The sequence below is a fragment of the Lampetra planeri genome, chromosome 18, assembly GCF_965212315.1.
Source record: "Lampetra planeri chromosome 18, kcLamPlan1.2.h2, whole genome shotgun sequence".
In the NCBI taxonomy this organism is placed as follows: Eukaryota; Metazoa; Chordata; class Hyperoartia; order Petromyzontiformes; family Petromyzontidae; genus Lampetra; species Lampetra planeri.
In genome coordinates, this window is record NC_136124.1 from 1,000,926 (window position 1) to 1,010,406 (window position 9,481).

The following is a 9,481-nucleotide window of genomic DNA, read 5'->3' on the forward strand; positions in this document are numbered from 1 at the left end:
AGCTTCGTCACAGTGGCGAGTTAGCTAGACTTCGGGATAAGGGTCCAATGGAAGGGAGAGTCATCTATTGGCTGGTTGGCTAGTTGGTTAAACCATTGAGAGTGCTCGTATGAGTGGCGAGTTAAGGTGAGATTAATTGAGAATGCTTGCACACGTGGCTTATTGCCGAGATAGTTAAAGTTTCGCCAGGAACGAGAGTCTGGTTAGCTGGTCATAGGCAGAAGTATAGCGCTCGCATCTGCTTTGCTATTGCGCCCCACCACCACAAGGACCGTCTTCGACCCCTCCGACCCGTGCCACTGACACCCCCAGGGGCCTCTGTAGCTCATCACCTCCCCACTCCTGTGCCGTGTCCCGGCCCCGTGGCGAGTTCACGGCCGCGGCGCACAGGCGGGGCCGAGGGGTTCGCCCCTGGGCACCAGGGCCACCGTGAAGGGCTTCGGCTTCAGCGTGAGGCCGCCGCACACCGCCTCGGTGCCGGGCGGGCCGCGTCCGGGCGGCGTGACAAAGTCCACCTGGTGGAGCATCACGGCGGTGAAGAGGAAGAGCTCGAGCCTGGACAGCTGCTCGCCGATGCAGCGTCTCCTGCCCGCCGAGAAGATCATGACCCTGCGCGCCAGGTCCCTGTCGAGCACGGCTCCCTTGGCGTCGAGGAAGCGCGCGGGGCGGAACGCGTGCGGCTCCTGGAACACGCCGGGGTCGTGGTTGACCGACCACTGGTTCACGAAGACCACGGTGTCCCTGGGGATGGCGTAGCCCGCCAGCCGCGTGTCCCGCGTGGTGGCGTGCGGGATGGTGACGGGCACGAAGCTGCTGTAGCGCAGCACCTCGCACACGAACGCCTCCGTGCGGGGCATTCGCGCGCGGTCAGCCGCAGAGGGCAGCCGCGCCCTCCCCACCACGCGGTCCACCTCGGCCTGGACCCGCGCCTGCTCCTCCGGGTGGCGCACGGCGAGGAGGATGAGCCACTGGAGGCCCGTGGACAGGGTGTCTTGGCTGGCCCCGAACACATCGCACAGCGTGGCCTCCACGTGGCTCGCACCCAGCCGAGGGCATCCCCCTCCTCCTCCTCGTCCACCGCCTGCTGCTTCTCCACCTTCTCCGTCTCCTGCTGCTGCTTCTATTGTCGCTCCTGCTCCTCCTGCCCCCGCTCCCCCATCGACGTGCGCAATGAGCGCGCCCATCATGTCGGGCACGGAGCGAGTCCCGGCCCCCGCCGCCGCCGACACGGCGCTCCTGCGCTGCCTCACCTTGTCGCGCACGAACTCGGAGAGGTCCTCGTTGGCGCGCCTGAAGCCATCGAAGGCTGCGCGCACCGGGTTGGGGAAGCGCAGCAGCCAGGGCATCGCGTCCACCACGCTGCCGGCGCCCACCGCGCGCCCGAAGCGCTCGTTCCGATCCAGGAGCTCGCAGAATTCGGCGTCGTCGTGCCCGTAGCGGCGGCCGAAGCACAGCGCGGACGTAACGTTGGCCACGGCCACCACGAGGGCCTGGGCCGGGTCCACGGAGCCCGCGGAGGAGCGGCGGCACGAGGCCGTCATCACGCGCAGGAGCTCGGCCGCTTCCATCACGACGTGACCTTCGAGCGCGCGGCGCGCGTCCGTGCCGCCCGTGGAGAACGCGCGCAGCGTCGACTGAGCGAGCCGTCGCTGCAGCCTCCAGAGCTCGCAGTAGCCCCCGAAGGCCACGCTGTGGCCTCCGGACACCATGGAGAAGGATCGGAAGGCCGGGCGGCCCGCGAACTCGGAGCCCCGGCACACCAGCGCCTCTCGCACGAGGCTGTCGCCGTTGAGCACCACCACGTCCCTGTTGCCCAAGCGGATGCGGAATAGGGGCCCGTACGTGGAGGCCATGCGCTGGAAGGTCAGGTGGGGCATGGGCCCCAGCTGGAGCGAGTTCCCCACGATGGGCCACGGCGTGGGACCAGGGAGAGTGCGCAGAGAGTGGAGCGGCGCTGCTTCCGCTGCCGCCGGTGAAGATGCTGCTGCTGGTGATGATGGGGAATGTGCAGGCAACTGAGATATGGTAGATGCTGGAAATGATGGTGGTGGTGGTAAATGAGATGATTGAATAGGAAACTGAGTGGATGTTGAAATAAATGATGCGGTCGATGTTGGAGTACGTGACGGATCCACTGAAAGAATAGATAGAGTCGATTGCATAGACGTCGATGACGATGATGATGTAGTAGTCGTAGTGGTCGGAATATCAGACGACGAGTGAGGGTCAAAGAGCTTTGAGGCGCGCGAGGAGCTGAGCGCGGCATCCCGGGGAAGGCGCTGTGCGTGTCGAGCCGCCTCCAGGAGGTCGGCGCGCCGCCGAGACGAGCGGCAGCTCTCGACGAGAGCCGCCAGAGAGATGAGAACGGCGATGATCAAAGCGACCGCTGCCGGGGGAGCAGACACGGCCAGGACCTGGAGACGAAGCCCCGTGGCGACCGCCGGCAACACCTCCGCGTTGTTGGGAGACGGCGGCGACGAGTTGACGTCGTGGCTGGAGGTCTTCATGGTGTCGGGTGACACTGACGCGCACCACCCACGAAGGCCACCCCAACCAAACTGCCGACAAGAAGAAGAACAGAAATGTGGGACCTGCAGCAGCGATATATCAGCTGCTCTGGGCGCAGGATGGATGGAGGTTGGTTCCGTCTCGGGGTGGGTGGCGAGTGGGGGAGGCGTGTGTTGAGGCGCTGAGATATGGGTTGGGTGGTAGTGGTGAAATTTGGCTGGGTGGATGTTGTTGTGTGCGTGTGTGTGTTTGGATGTAAACCGTGGCCGCAGAATGTAATAGGTGATCGCTCACGGCAGTTCTTCCACGTACGACTTTACATGCATAAAAAAATCCTCACAATCGTCAATAACGGTCCTTTAAAGGAAGGCTTTCTCATAGGCAATGTTTCGGACAATTGCGCATCAAGGTGAAACGTCGACTATTTTTTTTTAAAGACTAAAGTGTTATTGACGAACGTGTTGAGTTATTTTGGTTTTGTTAATTGTCCTTGTACACCATTGGCAACGTATCAGTAGCATCGTCAAATTATGTGTGATATTATATGATTAGAGGTTCATGTGCAACTCCGATTAGCGCGGGTGGATACGTACCGTGCGAAATAAGTTCAACATACAACTGTTGAATGCACACCTCTAACAGCCAAATATGGCCACAAATAAAACCCACTAATACATACATCAATGTATTTTAAATGGTCCAAAGGTATTCATTGGACATAGCGTAGAGAACGCTGCTGAATCGTGTTTCTTTTTGACAAGGGGAAAAGGCGGTACAGTATACATGTGTTACTTGGTTGTATGCACGCGCTGGAAATAGGTTCAACATGAGCATACTAAAATTATTTAACAAAAATAAAAAGGGGTTTCACCATTTAACCCTTTGTGGTAATTGCCAGAAAGGGTGAAACCTCTTATTTTTCATCATTTTTCATCATTGCAAGGTCCCATAGGTTGCACGGTAAGATAGTCACATCTGCTATTCAAAGATCTCCAAAGAACAGCCATTCCCCGAAACGTTCGCATATTTTATACTTTCCTTCTTTATAAGGCAATGCTAATGACGAATATTTGCTTTAACGTGTTTAAAATAAATATATCATTGGGGTTTGTGCACGACTGCCAACGCAGTCCATAATTTCCGCCAAAGCGCTGTGCAGTGTTTGTGTTTCACATCAGCCGGCATGCGCCCCATCGCATCAGACCTCGGGAGCTCAGCCGAGTGAGTCCAGGCAAGCCTCTCCTTGGCTGCTCAATGCTTGGACGGACGACCACCGACCGTGGGTGAAACAGGTGACACGTGGCAGCCGGCTCGGCATTCGTGTTCGCCGCAGCGACATCGCCGTGCTCCGCCGTGCGCGCCTCCCCACGTCCACGCTCGCCGCTGGCTTCAGCCTCCCGCACGGCTGCACTGACCTTCGCCGCCGTCGTGGTGGCTATAAACGAGGTTATTTCACGTTACCAGGTAAGGTCCTCTGAGCTATATCTATCTTCTTCACGAAGCTGCATGGCCACAAATGATAGCTCGACGAAGTGGCTTATCACGTGGAACTTTAGAGCGGCCAAATCCTCTCTAAACGCACGATTCTAAATGTGGAGGGAAAAAGCGGAGGACCCGGAGAAAAATCCACGCGACCACGGGGAGAGAGACACGCAAACTCCAAATATACAGCAGGCTTCGTCAGGGTCGGGATCGACCCACGACCTCCTGTATACCAGGCGAGATAACAGATGACGTTTCGGGCAGTGACCCTTCTTCATATTTAATCAACATTAACCTCGACACATAACAGTTATCCCACCCCCATACAAGCACGTCTCTCATCCACAGCGACCAACGTGCCTCGCCTTGCTATTACCCCCTTCCCACGCTGTTCCTACTGCCTGTACACTCGCTTGCTAACCACGTCGTGTGCGGCTGTCACGGGCGTCATGTGACCAGTAGCCCCATCACGTTGGTCAGCGCGAGTCGGTGCAGCGGAGACGCGCAGAAGAGTCAGCGCAGACGCACCGGACAATGGGAGTTGATGCACTGCCCTCTACCGCCCACCGCCACTAATACCAACCAGTGCCGGATGAGCGAGTGCGGGGCCTCGAACATGATGTTATCAAGGGGCCCTATAAAACAAAAACACGTAAATTTGAAAACACGAAGTTTTTTTACTTGCACAGTAAAGTAATTGTATTTTTTCATTTTCTACACAGCCAGATAATACGACAAATCGCTAACCTTAACACACACAGTCGTTCATTAAAGTCGAAGGCAGTATAGTACTATAGTAATAGAGCAAGTTCAGAATCACTGAACCGGAATTAATAGCTTGAAAGCATTTAGCGCGGGGCCCTTAAAAGTGTGAGGCCCATAGCATTTGTATCGACTTTTGCTGCGAGGATGATCCGGCACTGCTACCAACGCAGAACCGCACGCTCAGTGGACTGGTGGTGTTGGTGAGCCGTGGTGAGTTTAGCATTGGGGTTGGTGAGCTGTGTGGTGAGCTCCCTGTCGTCCCCTTTCATTTATTTTTTACAAAGTTGCTGTTCTTTAGTAGCCGTTAAAACTAACCTAAAACAAAAAAACGTATATTTTACCAAGTAAGGCCCACTCAGCTACATAGCGCGTTTTCAGAAGCGACGTGGTCACAAATCAAATGGAATGTTTTTTTTGTAGCCAACTACTCTACACGCGTGATGTTGATTCTAAATGTGGAGGGAAACCCGGAGGACCCGGAGAAAAATCCCCGCGTCACGGGGAGAGAGACACGCAGATTCCAAATATACAGCAGCAGGCGTCAGGGTAGGGATCGAACCCACGACATCCTACATACCACTTAGTATCGAATAGCGATTATTATTATGTATGTGTGTATCTATGCAAGCATGTTGAACGTCTTTTACGCCGTACGGAGCCAACCGTGATAATCGGGGTTCCGGGGGAAGGACAACAAACTAAACACAAAAGTAGTTCTAAAGAAATTAGTTTTCAATCTCGATGTAAAAGTGCATAGCTCCAGACGCTTTCTAATATCGGAAGGAAGAACATTCCAGACGGCCACAGAAGCGCATCTGAAAGTGTGCGTTGCAGTGCCCCGTCTTTGTTCGATGGCTCACACAAAATCTGCTGCGAGGATGACCTGAGTTGGTGTGATAGTTCATGCTCCTTGACGACATCAGCGAGGTAGTTTGGTTTAATTGTGGCAAGCACTTTGTGTGTAGAGAGTGCGACCTTAAATAATGTATTTGCTTGGAAGCCAATCCAGCTCGGCGAGCCCTGGGCAGGACATGGTCGCAGCTTGCAGTACCCGTCAGGGCACGTGGCAGAGAATGTGTGTGTGGGCGCGTGAGAAAGGGACGAACGGAGACGTCGCGATCCGCGATATTTCACGTGTCGCGTTGGTGAAATATGGTGAAATGACCCCCCACTTCGCACACGGCACGGGGAGGCCCCCAACCAGCAGTGGATTAACTAAGGGCCCTGCGAGCACATCTCACGGCATTTCCCATTTGTGCTGAATCACGATCTTTCTTAAAATTGAGTTAAAACATTATATATTTAACTGAACAAATTTATACGTAAAAACACGATTCTTACAACTACATAAAAATATATAAAGGAGAGGTAGCGTGCTTGTAAAACCTTTAATACCCATTAATTCCATAAGCAGTCATTTTTTCTGCTAACTGCTCATATGCGTTTGGATTTAATTGACGAGCTGCTAATTCTGGCCACGGCCCTCTAAGCGGATCACGGCTGCCCGATATTGTTTTTTTTATTACTTTAGTATAAATACATCTTAATTTTGCTTCATTTTGTTTTTTCTGACTGTATGTGAACGAAAAGACGCAAATTCGACCGTTTTCTCAGTGAAAAAAGGTAAAAAAATTAATATCACTGTCCTGGTCACAAAAGCAAAGTTTGTGGGGAATAATAGCCATTTTCTGTACTTTTTAGTCATAAGCAAATACGAAATAACACTTAGTACCCATGAACAAAAATTGTGTTACATAGTTATCAAACAGGAAGAATTAACGGTGCAACGCCTCTCATCTGTTAAATATCAGCAGGTAATAGAATTGTTATCTATTGATCCTGGCTGCAGACATTTATTGGTAGGTCACAATAATGAAGACAAGAGAGCAGTTTCACTGTATTGTGCATACCGTGATGACAAATAAAGGACTTAAGTCGTGTAGGCAGTTTGAGCAGCTTTGGATAAGACTTATTATGATCCTGCCCATACCCGAGCATGGAGTGAGTTCGCTTGTTCAGCTCTGCTGCGCATTCGTCCTCGCTGCTGCTGCGCTTGGACACGACACGACAACGGAACGATCCGCGCCAGGTGCGCGGTGGGACGGAGTCGCCACAAATAAATTAATCAATCACGATTTTGACTTCCGTTTATTCGGGACCCCGGGGTCCCACCATAAGGTTCACATGACGTGGCTGATGAACTGCCCACCGACCCAAGCAAGGTGACTACGGTGTCAGTGCAGGATGGGGAAGGACGTGAGGGTCCCAGGACCAGTTCGGATATCACTTGACATTGATGCCAGCCACGGCTGGGAGTCGAACTCAGGTTGGCAGGCTCGTCGCGCACTGCATGCATCGCTGCACTACCATTATAGCAGCTGCCTGATGATGCTGCTTTTAACTATTATCGAAACGTCATACCCAATTGTTAAATGTTGTAACATTGCTCTACTCAACCCAGCACGAATAGCCGGATCAATGAGGGCAATGGGATGGACGCCTGACACTGGAACATTGTAGCAACCACCCCATGACCGTTGCTCCTAGGGGAGAACAAGGACGATAAACCCAAACAACGAGCTTATGTTACTTTATTATCCTGTTTTGTTTGGTTACATTACTCCTTCCCTCTTCTCGCTCCTTCCCTCTTAATCTGCCGCTCCCGGCCATTGCCCATCCAGAAGTGGTCCCAAGGGCCTCCAGACGCCCCCATTCGAGGTTCCGGGTTCGTTACATGTTTGCGATGTGTATCTCGCTCTCTGTGATGTCTGTCTTCTGGAATAATACTATAAATACAATGTCGTGACATTGCTCTCGAACACACCGCAATGTGTCTTAAGCAGTCACACATTGGCACTTCTGTTCGTCACGTGACACTTTTATAGATGGGCTGTGTCGGGTGGAGGAGGGTTTACGACACATTTCACTCACGCGATCTGACCGAAATTATGAATCACTGCGCTATTGTTTACGATACATCAAGACAAAACGAGTTATATAATTATTTATCCAGAAAAGCCTCACCGAGTCTCAAACCTCCTTTCTAGAAGGGTTCTGCCTTGGCGGTGGTTGGCCACGATCGTATTTAATGAGTGTTTTGCAAGTGAAAGGGAACCAGATGTAGCAGAGAAGATGGCTCACACGAGAGGATACAACTCCAAATGTGCACATGAGCACAGGAACCCATTTGCTGTACTGCCATCCACTGACCACCTTTCAGACTTTTCCTCCGTTGAAGCTTCAATTGCAGACGTGATGTCGATTTAATTTGTAAAAAAAATATCTAAATGCAATGTAAACCTGAGGGGGCATGATCAAATTCAAAAATGCATTAAACATCCATACCAGAGCACATATTATGCAGAGTATGATTTTTCACTGAACGTGTAATAGGATGTTGTTGTCTGCAGGCAATATTGTTCCTCAGGAGGATGCTCTGTCGAGACGTTTCTCTGATTCCGTTGGAGGAGATCAGAGTACCCGGACAAAACAACGCGCCACGCACGAGAGGATATTAACTCGCAAAAGACAGCAGGCAGGTTCACAAACCCACTTGCTGTACTGCCACCTCTTCGCCAACCCACGATCCTGTAGGTTGCGGAGTTTCACAGATCTGCATGCTCAACTTACAAAATCGCGGCATTTACAGGCGTGTCTCATCACGACGGAAGTTGCATCATAACGACGGTAGTCTTCTGAGCACAATGTATAACACACACAAAATACAACACAGATTACAAATGTCACATTTTACTTACTGGAGCACAATGTATCACAACACACAACGTGAACAAGATGAGAGCTTGATATGCTTTTACTACCGGACATAAACTACTCTCTACTTATTTAAATTAGTTTGATTGATTACTGTCTTGTCATAAAAAATTGCATTGCAATTATTGAAGGCGAATAACTTAAAGCGGCAAATGGAGCAGAATGCAGTGCCTATAGATGAAACAAAACGGTTTATATTGAAAAGCTATCAACGTGTACAAATAATGACGTTTTCAATCGGTGCCTACTATCAACTTTGATATACACCGAGAGAGGAGGAACCCATGCACTTCAGGGAACAAATTAAATTGAGAGAAGTAAAGATTTACTTGGTAAAAGTTAGTGGATGTGCACTTGGCAATGTGAGGAAGGGGCTGACGGCTGACGGACAAGACCGCTGCTGGAATGGCAGCCAGAGGCGTGAAACGGTGCAAGAGAACAACCTCTGCAGGGCTGGCGAGGTAAGATGATGCCGTTCTCTGCCGGTCAAATGGCCCTTGGAGAGCTTCAAGGGGCATATACTTCGGACTGAGTGAGATGTATTTATTTGCATAGTGTGACAATGGATTGTCACATTGTAGCACTCTATGAGGGATGGCAATGGCAGGAAGGCCTTCATCCAGCAGTGGAGAGACAATGGCTGCTGCTGATGACGAAGAGGTGTGGTAAATTACCAAAGAGTACGAATAATGCGCTTCATTCAACAGCGATTTCCTTTACCCGGAAAGCCTCATGGAGCCTCAATGACCCTTTCAGCAAGGTAAGCACCATGCCCATCTTATCAGGAAATCATTCACCCATCATAAATATATTTGTATTGTAAGAATTGACAGTCTTGATTTAATTTCCGTTTCATGATTTTCATGTCTATGAAAACTTAATCTACTGTAATGTATGTATCACACTATTAACAAACGTGATATAATCATACCCATTGCAGCAAAACACACAT

The 9,481-nt window shown here is 51.2% G+C and overlaps 1 pseudogene; it reads right to left on the reverse strand.

The window, feature by feature from the left end:
- Nucleotides 1-371: 371 nt before the first annotated feature.
- On the reverse strand, nt 372-2,507 carry LOC144723726 (cytochrome P450 1B1 pseudogene; annotated as a pseudogene).
- Nucleotides 2,508-9,481: the final 6,974 nt, after the last annotated feature.